This window comes from Sinocyclocheilus rhinocerous, unplaced genomic scaffold, assembly GCF_001515625.1.
Source record: "Sinocyclocheilus rhinocerous isolate Xijiao unplaced genomic scaffold, SAMN03320098_v1.1 scaffold6378, whole genome shotgun sequence".
NCBI classification, from domain to species: domain Eukaryota; kingdom Metazoa; phylum Chordata; class Actinopteri; order Cypriniformes; family Cyprinidae; genus Sinocyclocheilus; species Sinocyclocheilus rhinocerous.
The window spans coordinates 1-14,654 of NW_015646399.1; the positions used below are offsets into that span (position 1 = coordinate 1).

Genomic DNA, 14,654 nt, shown 5'->3' on the forward strand with positions numbered 1-14,654 from the left:
GTGAAGAAGCATTACAGACCTCAGATAGTTTTTCTTCAGCGAAAACAGAATGATGTGTGTGGCAGTGCCGGCAGTCCTTCTACTTGGTCTCTTACCTACTGCTCGCGTTGCATTGAGTGGGTCACTCAGTCGGTTACAAGCTATTACACTGAGGCCGAAATAGCTCAGTTGGGAGAGCGTTACATTGAAAATCTAAAGGTCTCTGGTTCGATCCCGGGTTTCGGCAGAGGTGAGTAGGGGGTGCTTTTTGGACACCATTCTGATGCTCGTGGGTCAGTTGCCCTTCTCAGTGCCTCCTTCTCAGTCATTACTACACTGCAAACAGAAGGGCAGACGCCCTTGCTGCTGCTTGGTTCCATGGTGTAACGGTTAGCACTCTAGACTCTGAACCCAGCGATCCGAGTTCAAAACTCGGTGGAACCTGCCCCTTTTTTTTATTGTGCAAATGTGATGAATCTGACATGGTGAGTGTTCCCAAAGAATCTAACACACACAATAAACTGAACAGGAACATCGTAGAACGTTATGATTCTCGCTTTGGGTGTGAGAGGTCCCACGTTGAAATCCTGGACGAGCCCTCCTCTGTCTTTGCTGCCTCTTTTATTGAGCAGTATCCATCCTTGCTGACTTATCTGTGCCAAACGCAAGCCGCCGTCAAGTAAGACTAGTGCTGCTTCTGCGCATATTCAAGCCCGCATCTCGCTGTTCTTCTTTGTTCCTCGTCTGCAATTTAATCTTGGTTGACGACTTAGCTCGTTGGCTTTGAGCGCTTGCACTGAAATAAAGTGTCGTTTCTGAGATAGCTCTGATGGGCTGCACTGCAGGGTAGCCGTCTGCAGTTGACTCGAGCCTCGTGTCATTTTCCTTGCCATTTTTCTCAATATTAGTTTGAGAAGGCAGCCCAAGCCAGTGGAGGTACGGCAGAAAGGAGTTTCTCAGAAAGCTTCACATCCCTATGAGCCTTCATTTAGCATTTGCTAGTAACAGGAGCATCTGATGGCTCCTTGGTCAAGGGTTATGATTCTCGCTTTGGGTGTGAGACGTCCCGGGTTCAAATCCTGAAGTATCCCACCTGCTGCTTTGAAACCGCCCTTTTGAGGAGCGGCTGTCGTCTTGCTTTCTTTGACTCAATTGCACGGCAGTGTTAGGTACTTGTCTTTCAATGTCGACGTCTTGTCCTTCTACTTGGTCTCTTACCTATAGGACATTTTTGGACACCATTCTGATGCTCGCGGGTCAGTTGCTTTTCTCAGTGCCTCCTTCTGAGTCATTACTACACTGCAAACAGAAGGGCATACGCCCATGCTGCTGCTTGGTTCCATGGTGTAATGGTTAGCACTCTGGACTTTGAATCCAGTGATCCGAAATGAAATCTCGGTGGAACCTGCCAGATTTTGATTTGCAGTGCTTGGCAAAGAGGAGCTTATGTCACAACCTTCTCTGTGGCAGCGTGTCTTGAAAGGGAGTGCTACAATGGCCTCTTTTAACCGTGCAAATGTGATGAATCTGACATGGTGAGTGTTCCCAAATAATCTAGAACACACAATAAACTGAACAGGAACAACGTAGAAATAAATTTAGCAGACTGGTGTCACCGTTACCTCCTGTGAAGAAGCATTACAGACTTCAGACAGTTTGTCTTCAGCAAAAACAGCATGATGTGTGTGGCAGTGCCAGCAGTCCTTCTACTTGGTCTCTTACCTACTGCTCGCGTTGCATTGGATGGCTCAGATGGGCTGCGCTGCAGGGTAGCCGTCTGCAGTTGACTCGAGCCTTGTGTCCTCCTCCTTCTGTGTCATTACTACACTGCAAACAGAAGGGCAGAAGCCCCTGCTTCTGCTTGCATCTATGGTGTAACGGTTAGCACTCTGGAATTTAAATCCAGTGATCCGAGTTCAAATCTCGGTGAAACCTGTCAGATATTTATTGGCAGTGCTTGGCAAAGAGGAGCTTATGTCACAACCTTCTCTGTGACAGCGTGTCTTGAAAGGGAGTGCTACAATGGCCTCCTTTTACCGTGCAAATGTGATGAATCTGACATGGTGAGTGTTCCCAAAGAATCTATAACACACAATAAACTGAACAGGAACAATGTAGAACGTTATGATTCTCGCTTTGGGTGTGAGCGGTCCCAGGTTCAAATCCTGGACGAGCCCACCTCTGTCTTTGGTGGCTCTTTTCTTAAGCAGTATCCATCCTTGCTGACTTCTCTGGGCAAATCGCAAGCCGCCGTCAAATAAGACTAGTGCTGCTTCTGTGCATATTCAAGCCCGCTTCTTGATGTTCTTCTTTGTTCCTCGTCTGCAGTTTAATCGTGGTTGACCACTTAGCTCGTTGGCTTAGAGCGCTTGCACTGAAATGAGGTGTCATTTCTGAGATGGCTCAGATGGGCTGCGCTGCAGGGTAGCCGTCTGCAGTTGACTCGAGCCTCGTGTCATTTTCCTTGCCATTTTTCTCAATATTGGTTTGAGAAGGCAGCACAAGCCAGTGGAGGTACGGCAGAAAGGAGTTTCTCGGAAAGCTTCACATCCCTGTGAGTCTTCATTTAGCATTTGCTAGTAACAAGAGCATCTGATGGCTCCTTGGTCTAGGGGTATGATTCTTGCTTTGAGTGTGAGACATCCCGGGTTCAAATCCTGGACAAGCCCACCTGCAGCTTTGAAACTGCCTTTTTGAGGAGCGGCTGTCGTCCTGCTTTCTTTGGCTCAATTGCACGGCAGTGTTAGGTACTTGTCTTTCAACGTCGACGTCTTGTCCTTCTACTTGGTCTCTTACCTAAAGGACCTTTTTGGACACCATTCTGATTCTCGTGGGTCAGTTGCTTTTCTCAAAGACGCCCCTGCTGCTGCTTGGTTCCATGATGTAACGGTTAGCACTCTGGACTTTGAATCCAGTGATCCGAGTTCAAATCTCGGTGGAACCTGCCAGATTTTGATTGGCAGTGCTTGGCAAAGAGGAGCTTATGTCACAACCTTCTCTGTGGCAGCGTGTCTTGAAAGGGAGTGCTACAATTGCCTCCTTTAACTGTGCAAATGTGATGAATCTGACATGGTGAGTGTTCCCAAAGAATCTAGAACACACAATAAACTGAACAGGAACAACGTAGAACTAAATTTAGCAGACTGGTGTCACCGTTACCTCCTGTGAAGAAGCATTACAGACCTCAGACAGTTTGTCTTCAGCGAAAACAGCATGATGTGTGTGGCAGTCCTTCTACTTGGTCAGAAGAAAATATGGGGGACTACCTGTCAAAAGTGATTGATTTATGACCCACAGATATCAAATTGAAACCTCTGACCACCTGTGTCGATCTGACACCACTTACCTCCTGTTCCTGTTTCTTGATGTTTATGAACCATTTGTTTTACCATGTGTTATGAAGTGTTACAGCGATCTCGGACATGTTGGTCCTTCAAGCATTCTAGTTGATCTTTAAATAAGGTTTAGGACACAGTGGTTAAGACACAGAAGACGTTCTTCATTCTCCTGTTACAATGACAGCTGCGACTCCAAAAACCCCTAATTCCATCAGAAAGATGATGCGTATTTCTCCAACTAGAGGACCTGTTGAAATGAGAGAAGAGCTGACTTTTGCACCAAGGAAAAAACAAGGAGTTTGCTTGATTAATTTTCTCAGTGAAGATATGGATGTTGTGAAACGTGATTTCTCCATGTCTGATGGCCGTATGGGAAGGTTTGTGTTTGACAAAGTAATGCGGACTGTGAAACTCTACACAGGGGATGTTGAAGATGATTCTACATCGCAGGATCCCTGTCTGCTTTTCCCAGCCAAAGACTGGTGGTTGTTCTACAATTGTATTTGGAGAGATTTGAATGACTGCGGTGATGACCCATTGTACATTGCAGAGTGGGATGGTGTGACTCCTGACACAAGGTTTCGCGTGGTTGGGGATCACATTAAAAAACTGCCTGACGACAGTGTCTATATTTTTTGTTGCAATGACAAGACAAAGCTCCAAGAGCGTGTATGGCCTATCCCTGAGTCTGAGCATTACAGGCACTATGATATGAGGTTTTTCTTTCAGTGGAAAGATGCTCGTATAATCGACAATGTTTGTACAAGTATTGACAAGATGTTTAGATGGTGTACCATGTTTGATCGTTACAGCTCTGTAAAGGTGAAATTATTCCACCCTGAACGGGGCGTTCCCGAGACCCAAAAACACCTCTTATCTCCACCCACATATTACAGCCATTAAATACATACAGAACGCAACGCTCACAGCATTCAGCTCCCCAATGGCTCAAGATTCTTCACCGATTTGCTACTACAGCTCCACCATGTCTCAAGATTCTTCACTGGCCTACTGCTACAGCGACACCCCCGAGCCCGTACCAGCAATAGCTGATGACAACGCTACAGCTATGACTATTGTACCAGCGATGGCTGATGACAACGCTACAGCTATGGAGATCGTACCAGCAATGCTGGATGACAGCGCTACGCCTATGGAGACCTCTCCCACAAGCATGTGACAACAGCTGGTTGGATAAATATTGCATGGAACTGGGGTATCACAACCTGACCTTCCTCACAGCATCGAGCAGCAGTGCCGGAGCGATAGCTAGAGCCGTTGCCTGTGCTGGGATTGATGACACAGATGGATATATCCCCTCTGATGGGTTCAAAATTTTAAAAGCAACCATCGTGGTCATACTGGAACACCTTATCAACAAAAAGCTTAAGGAACTCTGTCTGGGTTGTGAAGTGGATCACCCAAGTCAACTCAGACACTCCTGTTTGTTTGAACCCGGTGCCTATTTCTTTGACGCATTCTTCGAGGAACTGTCACGTAATCTTGTTAAGCCTGAGCTTAAACATGTCATAGCTCAAGCACTGAACCGGTGCGGTTTAAGGATTAATCTGCAGAGGATCCAGGGTTCAGTGGACGCTATTTTGTGTGAATTACGTGACCAGGTTTACATTGTGGAGAAGCTTCGTGAGATCAGAGAAAAAGTTGTGGATACCAAGAGTGAACAGATTGTCTATGACGCAGTGGACTGCTGGAAGGGGTGTGCAAACACTAAACGAGTATAACATCGCTATGGGGAACACATGGTGTGTTAATGTTCTGACAAAATGTCTATTTAAACAGCGTATGAGATGTGAAATGACCAACTTACTGTACAAGATCATTGACGACAATCCTGATGTATCCTTAGCATTAAATGGATGTGCTGTTGATGCCAAATGCTTTACAAAGCTTAAGAAACAAAGAAACAAATGTCAATTGTAAGAGCGATGTCAAATGAGTGGACTGATGTGATGCGTATGTGTATTAATGCTGGTGAACCGATTTCTGTAACTATCAGAAAAATACTAGACCTAATGACTGAATGTGGTAGTAGCATTAGAATTGCTGACATTTTATGTCTGTGTACATATGTAACAGATCTATGTGTGGTACTGATTTTAAGAAATGATCAGACAAACGTTTGTGAGATTACTGAAACATTGGTTGACTACATGATTGATAAAAACATTGTAATGTGTGTAAAGTTTCTTCAGTATATTGATGATGTTTGAAAGACTGTTGGATTCTTCTTGAACTGTTTTTGATAAATAAAAAACCAATTCACTTAAACTCTTATGTCTTATTCTTTGTAGGCTCTGAAGTGACAATATGTCCAAACAGATAATGAAGAAGATTTACTATACGCCTTCTAACCCTGGTTCTTTAGGAGGTAGAAAACAGTTAAAAGAGGCGGTTTTAAAGGATACAGGGTTTCGTTTAACTGATAAACAGGTTTCAGACTGGCTGGCTGGTAAGGATGCTTACACCCTACACAGAACAGCCCCACTTAAATACAAAAGGAACAGAGTTTTTGTCTATGGTATTGACATGCAGTTCCAGGCAGATCTAGTTGATATGTCGAAATATGCCAAGGAAAATGACAACAACCATTTTCTGTTGACGTGTATAGATCTGTTCAGTAAATATGCATGGACCCGAGTGTTAAAAAACAAGAGTGGTGTAGAGGTTGCTAAAGCTTTTGAGACCATACTGAAAGAGGGACGTGTACCACTGAAATTACAAACAGATAAAGAAAAGGAATTTATTAACAAACATTTTCAAAGCATGACAAAAAAGTACAACATCACACATTTTGCAACAGACACTGAATTAAAAGCGTGTATTGTCGAGCACTTTAACAGGAGCTTAAAAAGCAAAATGTGGAGATATTTAACAGCTACAAACTCCAGGCGATACATCGATATACTTCAAGACATCACGAATAGTTACAATGCTAGTCATCACAGAAGTATCAAGATGCGACCAATTGATGTGAACAAAGAAAATGTATCTACTGTGTTACATAACCTATATGGATCTAGAGGGCCACACAGTGTCAAACCACTATTTAAGTATAAGGTTGGGGACATAGTTAGAATCTCTAAAGTAAGGGGTCCGTTTACAAAAGGGTATGAGAAAAACTATACAGAGGAATTTTTCACAGTAAATGAATGTATCCCTCGATAACCACCTGTCTATAGACTCTGTGATTATGATGGCGATGTTATTGATGGTGTTTTTTATGAGTACGAATTACAAAAAATATTTGTGAGCAATAACAAAACATTTAAAATTGATAAAATTTTGGATAAGAAGAGACGTGGTCACTCATCAATGGTTTTGGTCCAGTGGGTTGAATGGCCTTCCAAATTCAATACATGGGTGAATGAGAAAGATGTGATAGATGTACAGACATCGTAAAACGGTCGGACCTCTCAGATTTGTACACATTCATTTAAAAGCAGCTATGTCTGAGGGTGGTTTTTACGTGACGCTCCCCTGCAATGCGGCATTATATGTTTATCCGGAAAATACTATTTCTAGTTATAGAACCATGCTGTCAAGAACACTAAACCTAAAAGGAGAGTGGGAGGTTGGATTGATAGAGTTTGAATATCCCATATCGTGGTATACATTTCCAGAGGAAGATGCTGCATATATTGTTACCAATGGTCAAAATAGATTGGAGGATTTTGAGGAACAAGGACATACCCATCATGCTGTTGGTGAGGGAATAAATATCTGCATCGACAATGACATCCGAAGTATATCAAAGCTATGTAACACACTAAAGACGGGCTACTACGAGGATATTGTATTTCTGATTAGAGAAATAAATACAACCTTACCTCCAGGAACGACCCTTGGATATGATCATGTTAAAAACAAAGTCTTTCTAAAAGCCCCTCCGAAGATGTCCCTGACATTTTATGGGAAGCTAGCCGTTTTACTGGGGTTGCTATGGAATCTGCAAAGCAGCCTAATGAAAACTACGGAGGGGGGGTCGCTGCTGTGACATACGCTCCACATCAAGCTAACATAAACGGAGGGTTTTACATGCTGTATATATACACGGATATCATAGAATATCAATCAGTTGGTGATTCGTATGTACCACTATTGAGATGTGTACATATAGATGGTGAATATAATAAGATTGTCAGTGTTAGATACGATAAGCCACATTATGTGCCGGTCAATAAAGCATCCATTATAGAGATAGCCATAGAAGTGAAAGACGATCAGAATCAAAACATACGTTTCACTTACGGGAAGGTGAGCGCCAAGCTACACTTTAGACCCGTGAAACAGGTTGTTTTTTAAAAATTAATAATAAAATGAAATATTTAAATACTTACCAAATGGATGCTGAGCGTTACGTAACTTATTACCAAAATCAGGCTGGTAACGGTCTCCCGGGTTATGCCGGGGGAGGTGTAATGTATGGAGCTGGGCTGGGCGGTATATATAGAGGTCTCTTTAGAATGGCAATACCATTACTAAAGTGGGGGTTTAACATTGCAAAACCGCATCTTAAATCAGCTGCAAAAAACACACTAAGTGATGTTTTTAGCAATACATTAACACACTCTTTTAACAACAATAATACTCAAGATGGGTCTGGATTAATGGTGATGTCTTGCAAAAGAATATCTAGACCACCGGGAACCAGGAGGAGTGGTCAAACACCAAAGAAAAGAAGGCGCACTACTAAGAAGTCCTCAGTCGTAAAACGTAGGCGAAAAGTGACTGCAAAACGCATTACAACAGCAAAGATGAAGAGATCTGTCAAAACAATATTCTAGATCATGGCTTTATTACACAACATGTCAGAAGAATGGATCAAATCTGAACTCGATCTGTTCACAGTACCGCTGACACAAACAGCTATTGAAAAAAATACCTATATAGAGGTACCACCATTATCAACGATTTCAGACACAGCACCATTGGAGTTTTTTATTGCAGGGAGTGGTGAGGATTATATTGATTTAAACAACACGTTATTGTTTTTACGGGTCAAAATCACTAATCCTGATGGGTCCAATATTGTCGATAGAGCCCCTGTGGGTCTCATCAACTATGCTGGAGCAACGATATTTTCACAAGTAGATGTGTCGTTGGGGGACCGTTTGATATCACAGAGCATAAGCCCACATCCCTATCGTTGCCTTATTGAGTGTCTTCTTAATTATGATAAAAACACTCTGGAAACACTTTTCTCTGCTGGGCTTTTTTACAAGGATAGTGCGGGGCATATGGATGCGATGAACCCTGCTGGGGAAAATCGAGGGTTGACAAAGAGAGCGGCTTTTACCAACGCCAGTAATGTTGTGGAGCTACTAGCACCCATTCACAGCGATATTTTCTTTCAAGAAAAACTGATGCTTAATGGGATGGATATTAAAATTCGTATGACAAGAGGTAAATATGAATTCTGCTTGATGAGGAGTGACGTTGTGGCTTATAAACTAAACATCGTATCAGCCTCACTATTTGTGAAAAAAGTGAGCGTCTCACCAGCTGTAAGATTAGGCCATGCGCAAGTACTGCTCTCAACCACAGCCAAGTATCCCATAGACAGAGTGAACCTCAAAAACTTCTCAATTCCTGCAGGCTCTCGTGTCTGCAATCAAGAAAACCTATTCTTAGGAACTCTGCCAAAATCTGTGGTTCTAGCGATGGTTGACAATGACGCATTTACAGGATTCTATAATAAAAACCCATTTGCATTTAAACATTATGACCTAGAATTTTTAGCCTTATATGTGGACGGACATCAGTACCCCTCAAAGCCTCTTCAGCCTGAATATGGTAGTGGGTCTGCAGTGCGTGAATTTTACCAGTTAGCATTGGCTTCTGGAAAACATCTTAAAAATCAGGCTTTATCTATTGACAGAGAGGACTTCCTACAAGGTTATACACACTACGCATTCAACCTCACACCAGATGAGGAGTGTGGGCAGCACATATCGCTTATCAAGGCTGGCAATATAAGACTAGAAGCACACTTTAGACAACCACTTCCCCGCACAATTAATTTCATCGTTTATGCTATATTCTACAGTATTATACAAGTGTCAAACCGTAGACAGGTGATGATCGATTACTATTAATAAAAAGATGAACACCATCCAACTCACAGATGTGTTGGATAAGATTTCATGTAACACTCATTTTCTTGGAGTACTACCGTGTGACTATCTACCTAAAGAGCCGTTAAGAATATTACCATCATTTGTTGTTATGAATACACACACATCTTTTACTGGTTTTACATATTTACTCTAGCTTAAGGTTGTTATTGGGGGGGACTGGAACTGCACTGTAAATTTTACTGAAGATCGAAACACTGAAGAACCTCACGTACAGTCTTCAGGCTCATTGTCTAAACTGATAAAAGATTTTAAACTCTTGGATGTGTGGAGAATTAAACACCCTACTGATAGACAGTACACATGGGTTAAGGCTTTTAATAATAGAGTCAGTGCTGCACGTTTGGACAGATTTTATGTGTCAAAATGTTTTAGTAATCGAGTAACAGATTGTTGTATTTGTCCTATAGGATTTTCAGATCATCATTTGATCTCTATGACAATTGTTATGTCTAAGTTACCTAAGAAGTCTTCGTATTGGCATTTCAATGTTAAGTTGCTGCAGGATGCTGTGTTTTGTGATAATTTAAATTTTTTGGGGGAATATTGGAGAGAGAAAAAAATAGTTTTGAAAATTTAAAGCAATGGTGGGACATAGGCAAAATTCAAATAAAAATGTTTTGTCAACAGTATACAGTTAATTCTACTAAAAGAGTAAAGAATGTGATTGAGACCCTTGAAAAACAAATTAATATAATAGAATCTGAGTTGATGGATGCATATGACTCTACTTTATATAGTAACTTACAAAAGAAGAAGAGAGAATTGAGTTTGGTTTTGAACGAGAGGGTGAAAGGAGCTCTGGTGAGGTCTCGTTTTATATCTCTGGCAGAGATGGATGCTCCAACTTCTTTTTTCTTTAATTTGGAAAGTAGAATGGCTCAACAGAGACAAATGCCATGTCTTAAGCTTCCTGATGGGAGGGTGACCTCTAATGTGTTGGAAATGATGAATCATGCAGTGGACTTTTACTCTAATCTTTATGCTGCAGAGGACTGTGACAATGACTGTATGACACAGCTTTTTCAAGGTCTTCCTCAGTTGGATCGTGACTCTAAATCTGCTTTGGATGCAAATATAACATTTAAGGAAATTAGTGATGCTGTTGCAAATCTCAATATAGGACGGTCCCCTGGAATGGATGGATTGCCAGCCGATTTCTATAAGAGCTTCTGGAGTTGTATAGGCAAGGACCTTTTTGATGGTTTTTGCGAATGTATAAAAGATAGTGTTTTGCCTACTTCATGTCAATATGCTGTTTTATCACTGTTGCCAAAAAAAGGGGATTTAGCTTTTTTAAAGAACTGGCGTCCTGTTGCACTTCTTACAACGGAATATAAAATATTCTCGAAATGCTTGTTTACTGGTGACCAATAATTTGGTTGCTTCTACTCGTTGGCACAAGCTAATGGTGTTACAACCACCTGTGGGACTTATAGAAGACATTCAAAGGAAGCTTGTGAGCTTTTTCTGGTCTGGACAACACTGGATTCGATCTGCAGCTTTGTTCCTTCCTGTTCAAGAAGGAGGCCAAGGATTGGTGGACATAAAATCCAGAATAATGACTTTCCGTTTGCAGACAGTTCAGAGACTGTTGTACCACACTAATGCATCCTGGATTGAAACCTCTTCTGTTCTCCTTAGGAGGGTAGGAGGTATGGGACTGGACAAACATCTGTTCCTAATGCAGCTCCAAGATGATGATCGGCTGGATCTTACATCATTTTATAAGTCTACTATGGAAGCATGGAAAGTGTTTACTATCTCGCGTTCATCAGATGAACCTGCTGGTCTGTGGCTATTTGAAGAACCAGTCTTTTTCAACTCCTTGCTACAATAAAGACTGATGTCTGCCCAAAGTCTATGCTCACGTTTAATCGATGCTGGATGCATAAAACTGGGACATGTCTTGAGCATTAAGATTGAAGATTTGAGTGAAAAGACTGGGGTGAGATCATTGCGACTGCTAAAGAAAGCTATTTCTGAGATTTATCAGTCTTTGGATGCGGATTACAAATTGCATCATATGACCCCTTTAACACCACCAGACAACACTGACAACGTGTCTATACAGATAGTAAATAATCTGAATAAACCAAAAAATAAAAAAAATTACCAATCACAAAAACCCCAACATTTACACATAATATATTAATACAAACCAATGTGAATAAACTAAAACTAAATTAACCTAACAAACGCATCAGCAGTACAACACTTAGCAAATGCAGTTGCAGTACAGAGCATATCAAAAAGCAATTAACACATGGTATCTGTCAGCTCAGAGAAAAGAAGAAACCCACACATATTTCTTTACATGTGTAAACAAAAATTATCAGGAATGTCCACCTAAAACAGCATTATTAATATTAGAAAGCAGCGTTACCGTGAGTTGACGTTCTCTGAATTCCTCCCGTCGTCCACTGTTAATCTCCTTTACTTGTTCAGCAATAAAGTCTGTACGATCATGAACCAGTCTGTGTATTTGTCCTTGTTCAACAGAGTTTGTCAGTAACATATCAATGTTGCTGTTGGCTCTTCGAAGGTGATCAGCTTGTTCTTTCAGTTTTTCCTCCACACGTCGATTATGTTCAACCACAAGGCTATTATATTTGGCTTGCTCATTCAGTCTTTCCTCCACACGACAGTTATGTTCAGCTTGTTCTTTCAGTTTTTCCTCCACACGTCGATTATGTTCACGGGCCTCCAGCAGTAATTCATGAATGAAGCATTGCTGATTTGATGGTAGAGCTTGATTGGTAGTCGATGTAGAAGCTTCAGCAGGAGCCTCAACAGTGTTAAGTTCAACAGTCTGATGATTTTTAACAAGCTCAGTCAACTCTGCATTATTTGTAACAGTTGTGGGGGCCACACTGTTCGCTGCGGATATCAAATCCTGATCATCTATATCCACCACAAAATTATCAGCATGTGTAATGCCTGAAGGTCTATCTGCTACCGCAGACCTTGTTATGGACTCTGAGGCATTTGGCACCACAGCGTCATCACAGGCATCCCAACCCTTGATCAAGGTGCCGTCCCAGTTAGCAACATTATCCAGAGAGCTCAGCAAGTTTGTAATGCGGAGATCTATGGAAAATACACAGGTAATAAACATAAATGCATGATAGTTTTTTTTTTCTTCATTATAACAGATTCTTAAAATTAAATAGAAGTGTACCTACCAACTGATTCATGGACTGGTGTCAGTGCAAAACGTCTTCTAGTACTAAGCATTGAGGTAGTAGCCCTTGTTGCTGATTTGTTGGGCCGGGGTCGTTTAGCTCCCCTGTTAGCTTTTAACACAGATTGCCTCTGATCTGAACTGGTCGATGCAGATGTCTCTGGGGGTCCAGCACCTCTATTCTGGATTTCAAACTCAGGCTGCGAAACCAATCCAGCTATATCGAGACTAAAGAATCTGTAAACAACATAAATAAAAGATTTGTTTTAAAAGTTTAACTACATACATTAACAGATATTTCAGAGGAATCAAGGTCTGACCTGAACTGGTCGATGCAGATGTCTCTGGGGGTCAAGCACCTCTATTCTGGATTTCAAACTAAGGTTGCGAAACCAATCCAGCTACATCGAGAGCTAAGAATCTGTAAACAACATAAATAAAAGATTTGTTTTAAAAGTTTAACTACATACATTAACAGATATTTCAGAGCAATCAAGATCTGACCTGAACTGGTCAATGCAGATGTCTCTGGGGGTCCAGCACCTCTATTCTGGATTTCAAACTGAGGCTGCGAAACCAATTCAACTACATCGAGAGCTAAAGAATCTGTAAACAACATAAATAAAAGATTTGTTTTAAAAGTTCAAAAGGAACAACTAAATTTAGCAGACTGGTGTCACCGTTACGTCTTGTGAAGAAGCATTACAGACCTCAGACAGTTTTTCTTCAGCGAAAAAAGCATGATGTGTGTGGCAGTGCCGGCAGTCCTTTTAATTGGTATTTTACCTAACTCAGCGCCTCCTTCTGAGTCATTACTACACTGCAAACAGAAGGGCAGACACCCCTGTTGTTGCTTGGTTCCATGGTGTAACGGTTAGCACTCTGGACACTGAATCCAGCATTCCAAGTTCAAATCTCGGTGGAACTTGCCAGTTTTTGCTTGGCAAAGAGGAGCTTCTGTCACAACCTTCTCTGTGGCAACGTGTCGTGAAAGGGAGTGCTACAATGGCCTCATTTAACCGTGCAAATGTGATGAATCTGACATGGTGAGTGTTCCCAAAGAATCTAGAACACACAATAAACTGAGAACGTTATGATTCTCGCTTTGGGTGTGAGAGGTCCCAGGTTGAAATCCTGGACGAGCCCACCTCTGTTTTTGGTGCCTCTTTTCTTGAGCAGTATCCATCCTTGCTGACTTCTCTGGGCCAATCGCAAGCCGCCGTCAAGTAAGACTAGTGCTGCTTCTGCGCATATTCAAGCCCGCATCTCGCTGTTCTTCTTTGTTCCTCGTCTGCAATTTAATCTTAGTTGACCTCTTAGCTCGTTGGCTTAGAGCGCTTGCACTGACATGAGGTATCATTTCTGAGATGGCTCAGATGGGCTGCGCTGCAGGGTAGCCGTCTGCAGTTGTCTCGAGCTTTATGTCCTCCTCCTTCTGAGTCATTACTACACTGCAAACAGAAGGGCAGAAGCCCCTGCTGCTGCTTGGTTCCATGGTGTAACGGTTAGCACTCTGGACTTTGAATCGAGTGATCCGAGTTCAAATCTAGGTGGAACCTGCAGGATTTTGATTGGCAATGCTTGGCAAAGAGGTGCTTTAACTGTGCAAATGTGATGAATCTGACATGGTGAGTGTTCACAAAGAATCTATAACACCCAATAAACTGAACAGGAACAACGTAGAACTAAATTTAGCAGACTTGTGTCACCGTTACCTCCTGTGAAGAAGCATTACAGACCTCAGACAGTTTTTCTTCAGCGAAAAAACAATGATGTGTGTGGCAGTGCCGGCAGTCCTTCAACTTGGTCTCTTACCTACTGCTTGCGTTGCATTGAGTGGGTCACTCAGTCGGTTACAAACTAATACACTGAGGCCGAAATAGCTCAGTTGGGAGAGCGTTAGCCTGAAGATCTAAAGGTTCCTGTTTCGGCAGAGGGGAGCAGGGAATGCTTTTTGGAGACCATTCTGATACTCGCGGGTCAGTTGCTTTTCTCAGC

The 14,654-nt window shown here is 42.0% G+C and overlaps 4 non-coding genes across 4 annotated transcripts; all 4 read left to right on the forward strand.

Annotated features, from left to right (window-relative positions):
- The first annotated feature begins 153 nt into the window (after positions 1-153).
- On the forward strand, positions 154-226 carry trnaf-gaa (transfer RNA phenylalanine (anticodon GAA)). Its single transcript has one exon. It is a non-coding gene; the product is annotated as a tRNA-Phe (tRNA).
- A 125-nt stretch (positions 227-351) lies between these two features.
- trnaq-cug (transfer RNA glutamine (anticodon CUG)) lies at positions 352-423 on the forward strand. Its single transcript has one exon. It is a non-coding gene; the product is annotated as a tRNA-Gln (tRNA).
- A 2,428-nt stretch (positions 424-2,851) lies between these two features.
- trnaq-uug (transfer RNA glutamine (anticodon UUG)) lies at positions 2,852-2,923 on the forward strand. Its single transcript has one exon. It is a non-coding gene; the product is annotated as a tRNA-Gln (tRNA).
- Positions 2,924-14,143: 11,220 nt separating this feature from the next.
- trnaq-uug (transfer RNA glutamine (anticodon UUG)) lies at positions 14,144-14,215 on the forward strand. Its single transcript has one exon. It is a non-coding gene; the product is annotated as a tRNA-Gln (tRNA).
- Positions 14,216-14,654: the final 439 nt, after the last annotated feature.